This window comes from Suncus etruscus, chromosome 8, assembly GCF_024139225.1.
Source record: "Suncus etruscus isolate mSunEtr1 chromosome 8, mSunEtr1.pri.cur, whole genome shotgun sequence".
Classification (NCBI taxonomy): domain Eukaryota; kingdom Metazoa; phylum Chordata; class Mammalia; order Eulipotyphla; family Soricidae; genus Suncus; species Suncus etruscus.
The window spans coordinates 91,434,564-91,448,189 of record NC_064855.1 but is presented as its reverse complement, the minus strand read 5'-3'; positions in this window follow the sequence as shown (position 1 = coordinate 91,448,189).

Below are 13,626 nucleotides of genomic sequence, written 5' to 3'. Positions count from 1 at the left end.
CGGCCCCCAAAATATTAATCTTTTGGGGCTGAGAGATAGCATGGAGGGTAAGGTGTTTGCCTTGCATCCAGAAGGTTGGTGGTTCAAATATCGGCATCCCATATAGTCCCCTGAGCTTGGCAGGAGTGATTTCTGAGCGTAGAGCCAGGAGTAACCCCTGAGCCTGCCGGGTGTGACCCAAAAACCAAAATAAAAAATTTTTTTTAAATATATAAATCTTTTATCTAGAGTTGAAATTTTTGCATGCAATAGAAAACTTGCATACAGCCTACCCTGGTTTGATTTCCAGCATCTATATGGTCCCCTAAGCAACACCAACATCCTGAGTATAGACCCCAAGCATTGCCAGATGTACTCCTCTCCACATTCCCAAAATACTTATTTCCTCTACTCATTAGTATATCATGTCAGTTTTGTAATTTTTCCATTTACATTTTTGCCCATTTTTTTTATAACTTTTGATTAACTTATTCAATTTTGGTGCTAGGAGTTAAACCCAGGGCTGATTTATGCAGCATGTTCTCTATTATTCTGTTACCGAGCTACATCTCCACATGGGCCATTAAATTTTTCAAAATATTTATACATCCAAGGTCCTTGAATGCTTTTAGATTTTTATAATCCTTTATCAATTATACTAATTACAAATAATTTTTCTAGTCAGTATATTTTGGGGTCACATTATTTTTGATATACAGCATTTTATATTTGCATAAAAGAAGGTTTATGCCTTGAGCATGTGCAAAATTACACACATAAAAATCTATGTTTTAGATTTCCTTCATTATCTAGATCATACAAATTTATCCCTCATTTTTCTCTAACATTTTAACTTATGTTTACATATTTTTCCATCAGGGAGAATTAAATTTTGGAGTGTAAAATGTTAGAGATTGAGCTCATGGGATGCATTCTGGGAATATTGGTGGAGGGGGGGTTGATACTGGTGGTGAGCTTAGCCCTAAAGTATTGTATATGTATAAAGCACAACTGAGAAAAACTTTGTAAATCACAGTGGTCTCAATAAAAAATTAAAAAGATAATAACTAAACAGGTAAAATGAGACATTTATCCACATATCAAACAAATGCTTGGGATTTTTTACAATGTAAAACCTACCTACTCTAAACCACTTGTTAAGTAGTTTGTGCTTTTGAAGGAAACCAGAGTGTCATCACAAAATACATTTCTTTGATCTACAAATATTTTGAGCTATCCACAGTTATGAAGCAGCAAACACAATTCTCTGTCTAAAGACAATTCTCTGTCTAAAGACAATTCTCTGTCTAAAGACAGAGTATAAATTTTTCTTTGCTGACTCTAACTCTTCTCGGGCCCGACAGCACAAGAGATAGCTGAACACAAACCTCACTCCATCACTTTCTCTTTCTGCTTCCATATATTTACCATTTTTGTTTGCTGCCCTGCAAGTCTAAACCATTTTCTTTGGCCCTGGAATTTATTGATGAATTTATTGTCTATTGTTGAAAATACTATATAAATTCAAGCTTTACTCACCCTTTTGTGTTAATCGTTTTTTGTGTTTCTTCCATTTTTATATGAGAAACAGTATAACAAACTTCTCATTGTTTTCCTCTGTATATATGCCACAATTGAGAACCTCATTGGATAGGATGACAAAAAAATGTTCTTCACATACTTTTTTTACTGCTATGTATTATTTCATCTGACACTTGTAAAATCTCCATGTTCATAAAGTGTCTATTATTTTATTTTGGCTCTTTTGTAGTTTTATTTTACTTTCCAGCACTGATACCATCTATATGTAATTGTCACTGTTTATTTTTTCATAAATGTTTGGTGGCTCAAAAGTACCACAATGGTTCTCTAGGTTGCTTTTGTTTTAACTTCTTCCTTCATACTCTCCATTGGTTTCTATTTTTGCTTTTTGTTGTATCTGGGTCACATTTGGCAGAAATTACTCTGAAATTACTCAGAAATTACTCTGGCTTTAGTCTCAAGGATCATTCCTGAGAGGTTAGGGGGACCATATAAGATGCTAGGAATCAAACTCAAGTCAGTCACATTCAAGACAAATACCCTACATAATGTAGGGCTATTATTCCCACCACCCCACTGTTTTCTATAAATGTTTTCTATTATACGTTCTAAAAACTTAATGTTATTCTATTCCATAATCTTTGGGTTTTAATATCTCTATACTTATATTGTAATTTTGTTGATGAGACTTTTATTCTTTATTAATTTTATTACCTGAGGTAATAAAATATACTCTAATATCTGATGGAATAGCCATCTGTCCTCTTCCTTTATAAAATAATTTCTCTCCAAATTAAATATTCCTATTTGATTAGTTTTCCTGTAGTAAAATTTAAATTTTTAATCAAGTCAAGATGTTCTAATAATACTTTTATTTGGATGGCATTAAGCATCTATAATAAATTATTTGTGGCATATCTACTTTCTAAAATTTTTCTTGTTTGTATTATTTTAAATTTATCTCTCTATATATTAATCAACATATGATATTTTTGCGGTACGTGATTCTCTAATACTTTATTTTTTCACTTATATTGTTATTTGATATTTAATGTTTTCCTTTTATTTTATACGTTCTAGTATGTTTGAATAAGAAAATAAGACATGGTATTTTTCATTGGTTATAGAGTCTATGTACTAAACACATAAGTGATATTTTGATCTTCTTTCTAGGTTTAATAAATAATCATAATATATAAAAATAACTATGATACATTTTTTCATCCTTCCTGTCTCTAATCAGCTAATTTGGAGAACAGGAAGACGGGCCACACTCTTTTATGCATAGGGCTTATTCCTGCCAATATATTAAGCTTGCATGTGATTGCCAAGACAGTTTCTTCTGATCCAGGAATTATCTAATTTTATTATTTCTTGGAAAACTGTTGGCCACATCTAGAGTGATGATACTGGAAACAATTTTACATATTTGTGATGAGGTTTCTTCCTAGACCACACTGTATCTTTTTCTATTCTACTTACTTTGGCATTATATTTTTTCCTTTGTTGTAAAATTCTAGTTTCCAAGTTATTTTCTAGGTACACTATTGCATATGTTTATGTATTTATGTCCATAAGAGAAAGTGAGTAAAATATGCCTTGAACTTGAAACCTTTTAATCATTTTCTTGAAGTAATTGACTTTTATCCTCCACTTTTTCTGCAACTTTTGAAGAATTAAAGAATAAATGGTATCAGTAAGCAATGGCAACATTTATTTTGTATTCTATATAGTCTGATACTGTGTAGATTTTTCTTTGAGATAACAATTTGGAATAATTGAATTTCAGTAATCACCTTTTATTTTGTAGGTTTTGTTAGTACTGAATTGATGTCAACTTTATATTTAAAGGGGAAATGGACGGGGAGTATATCATGTCCAGAATGCAAAGGATAAACCTTTCCATGCCCTTGGTGGGTCTCTTGGTCAGGTTCTAGCTGTGGCTGCAATAGCCAGGTAGCCTTGAGCTTTGGAAGGAAACAGAACTGCCCTTTTTCTGCAAGTGGGACCCTTCCTGGAGATGCTCACAGTATTGTTGCTGTGTCTACATATTTTCAATAGAAGCTGGTGGTTTATATTAGCTATATACTATTATTCTCTTAGTATCATCACCTCTATTCTGCACACTCACAGTAGGGAAAATTTAATATAGGTCTAGTCTTTAATTAAAAGAAAAAACACAACACCACTGTTCTTATGGAAGTTATAAGCCAAGAATTTTGTCTTCCAATTCCATAAACATGGTTTCTTTAACATTTTTAAGTGAAGAATAAGAAGAAGATACCCAAATATTTAATGTTTCAGAAGTTCTGTCATAATTAAACCTCTTTTTAAGATACATATCTAATCTTTCAAGCCCGCAATAATTAGAGAGATAATTTCTTTGATAAAAATTTTCACAGTGAAAATGGTGATGAAATATTAAATCAGTGCCAAAATTTATGCTTAACTTAGATTTTTGTACTGTTATAAAAACATGATCTCCAGTCCTTAAATAGCTACATATTTCAAAACAACCAAATCATGTGAAATATATAATTGATTATTTTTAAGATGCAGATTTTAGCACAGATTTTAGTGCATGTTAATTGCTTGTCAATGGTTGGATTTTTCTGGTTTTTTTTTTTTGGTTTTCATTTGCATAATTTTTTAAAGAACATGCCTGAAACTGAATGAGAGCAGTCCTTTGTCTAAACTATACCATATATATATATATATATGCATATATATGTATGTTCTCAACATTATTTCCAGAACTATAATTCCTAAAATATTTAGTTATTTGTTTATTTTAGTTATGAGGGGTCACACCTAATGGTGCTCAGATCTTACTTCTGTGATCTGCACTCAGGAATCACTCCTGGCAGGACTCATGAAATCATATGGAATGTCTGGGATCAAACTTGGGTTAACCATATGCAAAACAAGTACCCTACCCTCTGTACTATCTCTCCAGCATGGGGTTTTTGGACATTTGGGTGATGGTGACATATTATGTTAACACCATTGTAAACAAATTTTCTTAACCATACTAATTTTTTAAATTTTGATAACTATTACCTTAGAAAGTAAAAAATGCTTCAATAAATATACTTTTTTATATATATTTTATTTAAACACCTTGATTACATACATGATTGTGTTTGGGTGTCAGTCATGTAAAGAACACCACCCATCATCAGTGCAACGTTCCCATCACCAATGTCCCAAATCTCCCTCCTCCCCACCTAACCCCCGCCTATACTCTAAACAGGCTTTCCATTTCCCCCCTACATTCTCATTATTAGGACAGTTCAAAATGTAGTTATTTCTCTAACTAAACTCATCACTCTTTGTGGTGAGCTTCCTGAGGTGAGCTGTAACTTCCAGCTCTTTTCTCTTTTGTGTCTGAAAATTATTATTGCAAGAATGTCTTTCATTTTTCTTAAAACCTATAGATGAGTGCGACCATTCTGTGTTTTTTTCTCTCTCTCTGACTTACTTGTATTTCTTCTTTGTCAAAGTGTCTGTCCATTTCTTCTCCCCATTTTTGATGGAATTAGATGTTTTTTTCTTGTAAATTTCTGTCAGTGCCGTGTATATTTTGGAGATTAGCCCCTTATCTGATGGGTATTGGGTGAAGTTTCTCCCACTCAGTGGGTGGCTCTTGTATCCTGGGCAATAAATATACTTAACCCTCATACTTAAAAATACATAATTTATTTCATAAATGTGGAACTCAACAAAATACAACTTTGACATTTTACTAAAAGAGGCAAAGAAAATGTAAAGAAAAACAAGATGCCAGGGAGATACTTCAATGGGATTTATTACATGCCTTGCAAACACTAGATTCCAAGTTCTAGCTTTAACCCCTCAAAGCTTATCAGTCAACTCTACTGGGAATAGTCATGGCATAACCCTAGAGCCACTGAACAAGAACATCACCAATTTGCTGAACTAAGCACTGCACTGTTGGGTTAAATAGCTGGGCCAAATTACGCAAATTACCCAGAGAGGCCCCTCAGTATTATGAGGAGTCCCTTCCAAAAGGGAAATGTTTTTAGCCAAAGTTAATGAGATTCAAGTAAGTTTTATAGCTATTTAACATTATTCAAATGAGACTGTTTTGATTATCCCTAAAGAAATTGAAAGTAATCCAGTAGATTGTATTTTTTACTTATATTCAACTTCAGAGAGTCAATTGTTGAGATTCTAGAATAAAGGTTTAGAAAATTTAGAGCTAGAGAGAGAAGTATAGTGAGTAAAACAATTGCCTTGTAGGTGAGGTACTTTGTTTCTATCACCAGCACCATATATGCTCTCCCAGATTCACGAGGAATTATCCCTGAATATCAACAGTACCAAGAGTGTGTCCAAAAGAACCCCAAACAAATGAAAACTTTATAAGAAATTAGAAAGCAATTGGCTCTAAGATTCACCAACACAGAAAACATGTGGAAAGCACAATATTTCTGTAATATAAACAAGCATGTATAAATATCAATTTATAACTATTTTAATAAATACAATTAGATGGCAACTTATTAGGCTATCCTGTGACAAGAAACTGAGATGCTAATATTCAGAACAGGTACACTTCCATAAAAGATAAAATAAAAACTTCCACTTTTAAATAAGAAATGAAATGTTCTCAGTGGAATGAACATTTTCTTCCCAAAAGTCTTCAAGAAAGCCTTCACAGACCACAGGGATTTTACAGGAAAAAAAAACAGGTTGTTATTTAAGAATGCTTCTTCAAATAGACTCTGGCAATTAGGCAAAATGCTTGATAGATATTGTACACTAGCAGACAGGTGGGTATGTATTTTCCTAAATCATTTTCAGAAGATGTGTTATCAATATGATATCACAGACAAGTATAATTTCGTTTATATACTTCTTGGAAAATTGAAACTAATATGATGATCATGGAAGTGAAAGCCAGGATGATTTCTTGGTCATTAAATCTACCACCTCGGTAACGAAATAAATTTTCTAAGTATGTAAAGTTATTTAAAAATGACCCATTCAGCACTAAGGAATGTCAGCAACAGGCGATGCTTTGAGTGTTCTTATCTGACAACAGTTTGATACTACAACCCTTCATTTGTCTCCTAAGGCCAATGTTTGCTTCATGATGTTAAAGCTGTCATCACTTAGTAGAGGGGCCTCTATATAAGGTTTATATTTTTAAAAATCATATTATTAAGGCATAATTTTTGAAAAACAACTGAATAAACACTTGACATTATATTCGAATGACTGGTAGTCTGTGTTAACCTCCTGTATCTTGGCCTGTAGCCATTTTCCTGTCCACAGAATCAGTGACAAGTGAAAAGTTAATGAAAGCTACCAAGAGACTTAAATTGTTAAATTGCTCAGGAATATATTCAGCCATGTATTCTAGAAATCTGACAAACAATGATCAGACAAGTAAAGGCTCTAAAAAATTATACATGACAATGAATAAAGTTGAAAGCAAGGTAAGAATAATACAAGCCCTGAATCTCTTAGGCCATGGGAATTCCCATTCTCCCCCAATGCTTACTGTGCCTATGGAAAAAAAAAAAAAAAAGTGGAGGGAACGCCAAACTCTGCCACTCCAGCATTCCTTCTTTTTCTTGTTTTGTTTTGATTTTAGTTTTTTACTTTATTTTCCTTCATTCCTCCACTTTTCTCTTCTCTTTTCACTCCTGTGGTTATTGTTTGGTGATTTTTTTTTTCTTTTTTTTCTTTTCTCATTAGCCGGGTGTATTTTTTTTTCTTGTTTTTCTCTTTCTTTTTTTTGGTAGTTGTGGCCATTTTTTTCTCTTCTTCCTTTTTTTCCTTATCCTTTTTATCGCAAACAACAACAAAATAGATAATCTACAACAAGCTTTAAAGTGAGACCAGTTGCACTAGTATTATGGGGGGAAAGGGAGGGAGATATGAGATGCATGCTGGAAACGGGAGTGGAGGGAGGACAGCACTGGGGGTGGGAGTGCCCCTCATTCGTTGTCACTATGTACCATAAATAATTCTATGAAAAATAAATAAATAATAAAAAGAAATTACCCTCAATGTAAAAAAAATAATACAAAAATACAATACTTCTATGACTGGACACAGAAGATGAAAAGACTGTTAAAATTCTGGGCATCACAGTTATGTTTAGTGCAAGAATAAAACAAAAGTGAAATGATATATGTGTACACCAACTGTGTATATGTGATGAGTGTAGTATATTTTCATATTTTAAATATAGAATTCCATTTATTCACAATTATTTACAAATGGGATTTAAAAAAATAATATAGTAGCTGACCCTAATTTAATCACCAGCACTAAGTATCTCTGGGGTAGAGTTGTCAGCACCAGTAGGGTGTCCCTGGTAATCTCTGACATTCCAGAACCTACATAACTGACAATCCATTAGGTTTCATTGTACACAATCCGGATTTGCTAAAAATGATCAGGAATGACCCCTGAACTGTCTGAGCATCAACTGGAGACTTACCACCATACACACAGATTCCACAAAAGGTTTATAAGCATGCCATACTAATTTATATCTTAAAAATATGACCATAATATTGGAGGATCCTTAGACCCACAGTCTAGGTACCAGGACCAAACAGCTATATGAGTATTGAGTGGAAATATAAAATGATCAGACTTAAACACCAAACCCAAAGTCAACAACAACAGAATCGATACCCTATCTACAGCAAGCTATATACAGAGGGGAACAGTTACACTAGCACTCTGGGGGGCAAAGGAGGGAGATATGAGACACATGATGGGAAAAGAGGTGGAGGAAATGGCCCTGATTCGTTGTCACTATGTACCTTAAATATTACTGTGAAAGATTTGTTATTCACTTTTGGTCACAATAAAAATAATTAAAAATAAAGTAAATCAGAGCAAGGTAACAGAGCTACCCTTGAACCTTAGCTTCTGTGTACCATTTAAAAGGAAAGACTATTGCTATACTACTGAAAAGGCCGGGCTCAACAAAAATTTAACAAACTAAACCTCCATTCCTAGAAAGGCCAAAGTATTGATATCCCTATGGCACTTCCTTTCATTCTAATCCTAAAAACAATATGCAGGAGTGGTGGTTTAAAGTGCTCTGAAACAAGCATAACACATAAGGGTATGCTTGATTCCATATTGGTCATGCTGGTGGAAATTGATCTCTGTATGTTATGATGAACCTGGGATAGTGTTGGATACAGGAATATTTCTTTGCTGAACTTGAAAGTGAGACACCTGTTTTTTCCTTGTTGTCTCCTCTATGCTTGGCAGTAGAGAAATAAATCTTTCTTTGATCCCAAACTCAATTTCATTTGAGAAGAGTAACTAACTCATTAATTGATTTGTAGCATGGCCACACTTAGCTTCTAGAGAGTCTAAGGAGAGTTTTCCAAACTTGACTAGTTTGTTCTATACAATATTCACATTTGTATTAATAAGTAAGGGAGAAGACAACCAGAATGTCACCTCCCAATATATCATTTTGACATAAAATTTCTCTTTTAAAAATATTTTATTGAAACCATAGTGATTTATGAAGTTCTTCATAGTTAGGTTTCAGACATACAATGTATCATGGCTAACCCCACTACCAGTGTTGACCGCCCTCCTGCAATATACCCAGAGAACATCCTATGACACTACTCCTCCCCCGCAGCTTGCCAACATAACAGGTCCATTTTAAGTTTTGATTGTTAAAAGTTGGTCCTCATGCTTTCATTTTTGTGGACTTTGGCTTGGATATTTAGGTCGGTCCGTTTTTTATACACCATTGCACCTGAGAAAGGCAAGAAGATTTAGAGTTGGGAAGGGGAGACTTAGTGGGTGAGTATTAGTAAGAAGAAATCTTTCCCATTAACCACTTGGATTCTGTGTATTTACCTCACAGATAAGAAAACTACCTAATTTCATACCTCAGAACAAGAAACCCCCCAAAAAACTTCCTCCTTTTATATCTAAGAAGGAGTAGGAAATGTCCAGGCTTCTGGCCATTACCAAAAGATCTTTGAATGGTTTTATAAATATACATAAAACTCTCAGCAGGAAAAATAAAGAAAAGATTTTCCATCCCTAACCAAAAGAAAGAAATTCTCCTATTATTCAAGGCACATACACTCCAACTAACCCAACAGAAACATGTACACAAACCTTATTTCTTCTGTTTTCTCCTATGTGCTTTTTTTTTGTCACAAAAGGCAGATTTCTATATTTTCAGGAAACCTGGAATTGGTTTCCTTTGTTCTATTATTTGCTTTCCAAATTTTTTGGAAGATGTTTTGGACCTTCATTTTGAACTACTCTTGGATACTCCTATAGGACATACAGTGCATATCTTTTAATAAATTGTGGGTTCCTTTTATTCTTGTTTATCTGTCTTTGGCTAAAGAATCTCAGTTGCAAATATAAGGTAGGTAGAGGTTGTTTTACTTTCCCAGCAGAAGTTTCATAAAGTGGCCAGTAGGAGTGATTTCATGCCCAAGTTACTCTCTGAGCAAAATTTTGAAAGGACTTAGGTATCTGCTGAATAGATTGCCTGGGGTAGTGTGAAGGAAATAGAATATTTATTTTTAAGGAAATAGAACATTTTCTTGTGAGAATCAAGAAGCTTGTATTTGTGGTACTAGAATAATTCAACAAAGTAAGATTCTTTTTGTTGCACAAAGCTATAAGGAAATACAAGAATTAAACTCAAATAGAAAGGTAAATATTTTCTGTAATATACCCAATTATCAAAGAAACCAAATCCTCAAGCTTGTAGCTTAGATAGAAGCCCTAATAAATCTTAGATGAATTAATTCCCTTGAGAATTTAACTGAAAGTGGTGATTTTGTTTCCTCCAATCATAGCAACATTCAAATTTAAAGAGTTTTCTTAACTTTCTTCTAGTACTAGGAGTGGGAAGCAGAGCTATGGGTGGGTAGAGAAACAAGGGAATGAGGTGAATGGAGTAAAATAGAATCTGTAATTCCATAGTTCATCTCTCTCAACTATATTGCAGAATCTATCACTTTTTCTAGCTCAAAGGGCAAAAATGTCTCTATGAAGGTAACATTTTTCCTTTCAAATTGTGTTCTTGGTCTTGAGTTTTTATAGTGGCTTAAACCCTGATGGGCAATTCCCAGTGAAATGGAGACTTTTTATGCACTATGGATATCATTGTTAATAAATTATTCCTGGAAATATCTGGCAAGATGTCTGTTTTTCTTTTGTTTTGTTTTTGGGTCACACCTTGCAGCGCTCAGGGGTTCCTTCTGTCTCTATGCTCAGAAATCACTCCTGGCAGACTCAGGGGACCATATGATATGCCAGGATTCGAACCATGTCCTTTTGCACACAAGGCAAATGCTCTACCTCCATGCTATCTCTCCGGCCCTGGCAAAATGTTTTAGTTTTTCTGCATAATCAAAAACTTTTTATTTGGGCTGTCTTTTAATTTCCAATCACCATTGTCAGAATATCCTGATTTTATCATTTCTGCACTTTTCTAGTTTATCTGGAAAATAATTAACTATTTATTAATTTAGTTTGCCATTTTTGGGGGAATAGCAGGGGGTTACTCAGCAGTTCTTAGGGGAGACTTCTGCTCAGTGTCTAGTATGGAACCCAGATTCCCACATGTAAACTATGTGCTTCAGCTCTTTGATCTACCTCCCAAATCCCTTAACTGTTTTTACTACTTATTTGATCAGTTATAATCCTCATAGGGAATAGAATTCATCCATAAAGGTCTACATGAAGAGACTCTATTAAAAAGAGTTTTTACAGAAGTGCGCAGAAAAAGAAGAACAAAAGGTGATAATGAAGTTCCAGAAGCTAGAGACAGTGGGGAGCTGTTGTATAATTAAAACTAGACTCACGAGAGAAAGAAATGTATTTCCAGTCATTAGTAAGAAAAAGCAAATTATACATGATTCGGGTGAGAAACATTGTGTGTAAGGACACAGCGATCACATGGGACGCAGTACCAGTAAAGGAGAGTAGAGAATGTTTTGATCATCTCTTCTCCCCATGCCTATTTTTTATCGGTTCCTTACAATGACAAGCCCAGGTACAAACTAGGTGGCAACCTCTAGGTACAGAATGTGGAAAGGAAAAATTGTTATTGTTGAGAAGTAGAGAAATTGTACAATGGGAACTAGGGCAATAGCACAGCAGGGAAGTCATTGCCAAGCACATGACCTAACTAGGTTTGATCTCTGGTGACCTACCACCATCAGGGTAAATCCTGAGTATAAAGTTAGGAATAAGCCCAGGGCATTGCTGGGTGTGCACTCAAAGAAAGAAGAACAAGAAAGAAAACAGAAGAGAAAAATGTACAATAGCTAGGAAATCATCTGTTACTTTTTAATATGACAATCTTTGAAGGAAAGTCAAAGTACCAGATAGCAATTTATATTTCAGACTATGGTAGAAACAAATATCCTGGAAGTTGGGAATAGGAATGCTTGAAGAATTTTGGTAGCATGTACTATAAATACGATTTTACACACACACACACACACACACACACACACACACATACACACACACACACACACACAGAGTTTGGTGTGCTCAGGGGCTACACCCAGCTCAGCACTTGCAAGTCACTCCTGATGGTGCTTAGGAGACCATGTCGCATCAAGACTTGAACTCAGTCCAGGTTTTTAAAATATTCCAATTTAATTTATTTATCTTACAATAGAACCAATATTATTTTAAACTTGCTGTGCTATTAGACCATGCCAGGATTCCTCCACCATTATTGCAATTTTCCCTCACCACCCTTACTCCCACCATTGTCCTCAGATCACAGCCCTATTAACTATACTTCAAGGTAGTTTTCTGTAGAAATGGTCTAATTTCTTGCCATGTTTCTTTGTTCTCCACATATGAGTAAGTTCATTTGGTATTTATCTCTTATATTTTCCCCACTTTACTTAGCATGATCTTCTCCAGATCCATCCAAGTTAAAACAAATGGAAAGACTTACATTTTTCTCAGAGATAAATATGATATTGTGTATATAAGTATCATGGGTTTTTAATCCACTCATATGTTTGGGGCCATTAGGGTTAATTCCAGATCAATGAACATAGGTGTGAGCATGTCCTTTAGGGTAATGATTCTGTGTTCTTGGGGTAGAAACCCAAGAGTAGAATTGTAGGGTCTATATGAAAGCTGTATTAATTAGCTTAGAAACCCCCACCTTATTTTTTAAAGACGGAGAAGTAATTAGTATCACTATCAGAGAATGAGACTTTCTGAGATACTGAATATTATTTTATATAATTCTCACTGGTATATTGCGACAATGTGTTGCTATTTTGATTTACATTTCTCTGAGAATCAGTAATGATGAAAATTTTTTCCGATTTCTACAGTCATATTTTATGACTTCCTTGAGAATTTTCTGTTTGACTCTTTTTTTCTATTCTTTTGACGTGGTTCTTTTTTTGTCTTTCATTTTGTTGTTTAGCTATAGGAATGCTTTAAATAGCTTATTGTGGGCCCTTTGCTATGTGATGTATGAATATTTTCTCCTAATCAGTGGGCTGTCTATTTTAGGTCTCATTTTTTTGTTTACAGTTTAAAGCTTTTTAATTTGAGATAATCCCAATTGCTTCATTCTGCTTTTGTTTACTTTGTCATTGATTGGCATGGTATAAAAGTCTCTCTATAGTCAACATCATAAAGAAAGAACTGCCTATGTTTTACTCAATGTTTTTAATAGAAATGGATTGATATTGAGGTTCTTTGCTCATTTTGAATTAACCACCTGTTTATCTCTGGCTGTTAACTCTATTCCATTAATTAGACTCTTTTCCCAAAATCATACAGTTTATCATAGCAGTAAATAGTAGGAAATTCTAGGATGCCAATGGCTCCTATCTTGTCTTTCTCAAATTATTTTTGTTATTAGGGATGGACTATTGTACTTTACAAAGTTTAGAAGTATTTTTTTTAGATCCTTGAAAAAAATGGCATCGGGATTTTGATGGGGATTGCATTGTAAATCTGTTTTAAATAAAAAGGATTAAAAATGGGGTATTAAAAGAAAATGTATAGTCATAGCTCTTAGCTATAAAAAAGTATATGTTACGGTTCCCAGTAAAGTTAAAATTTTAA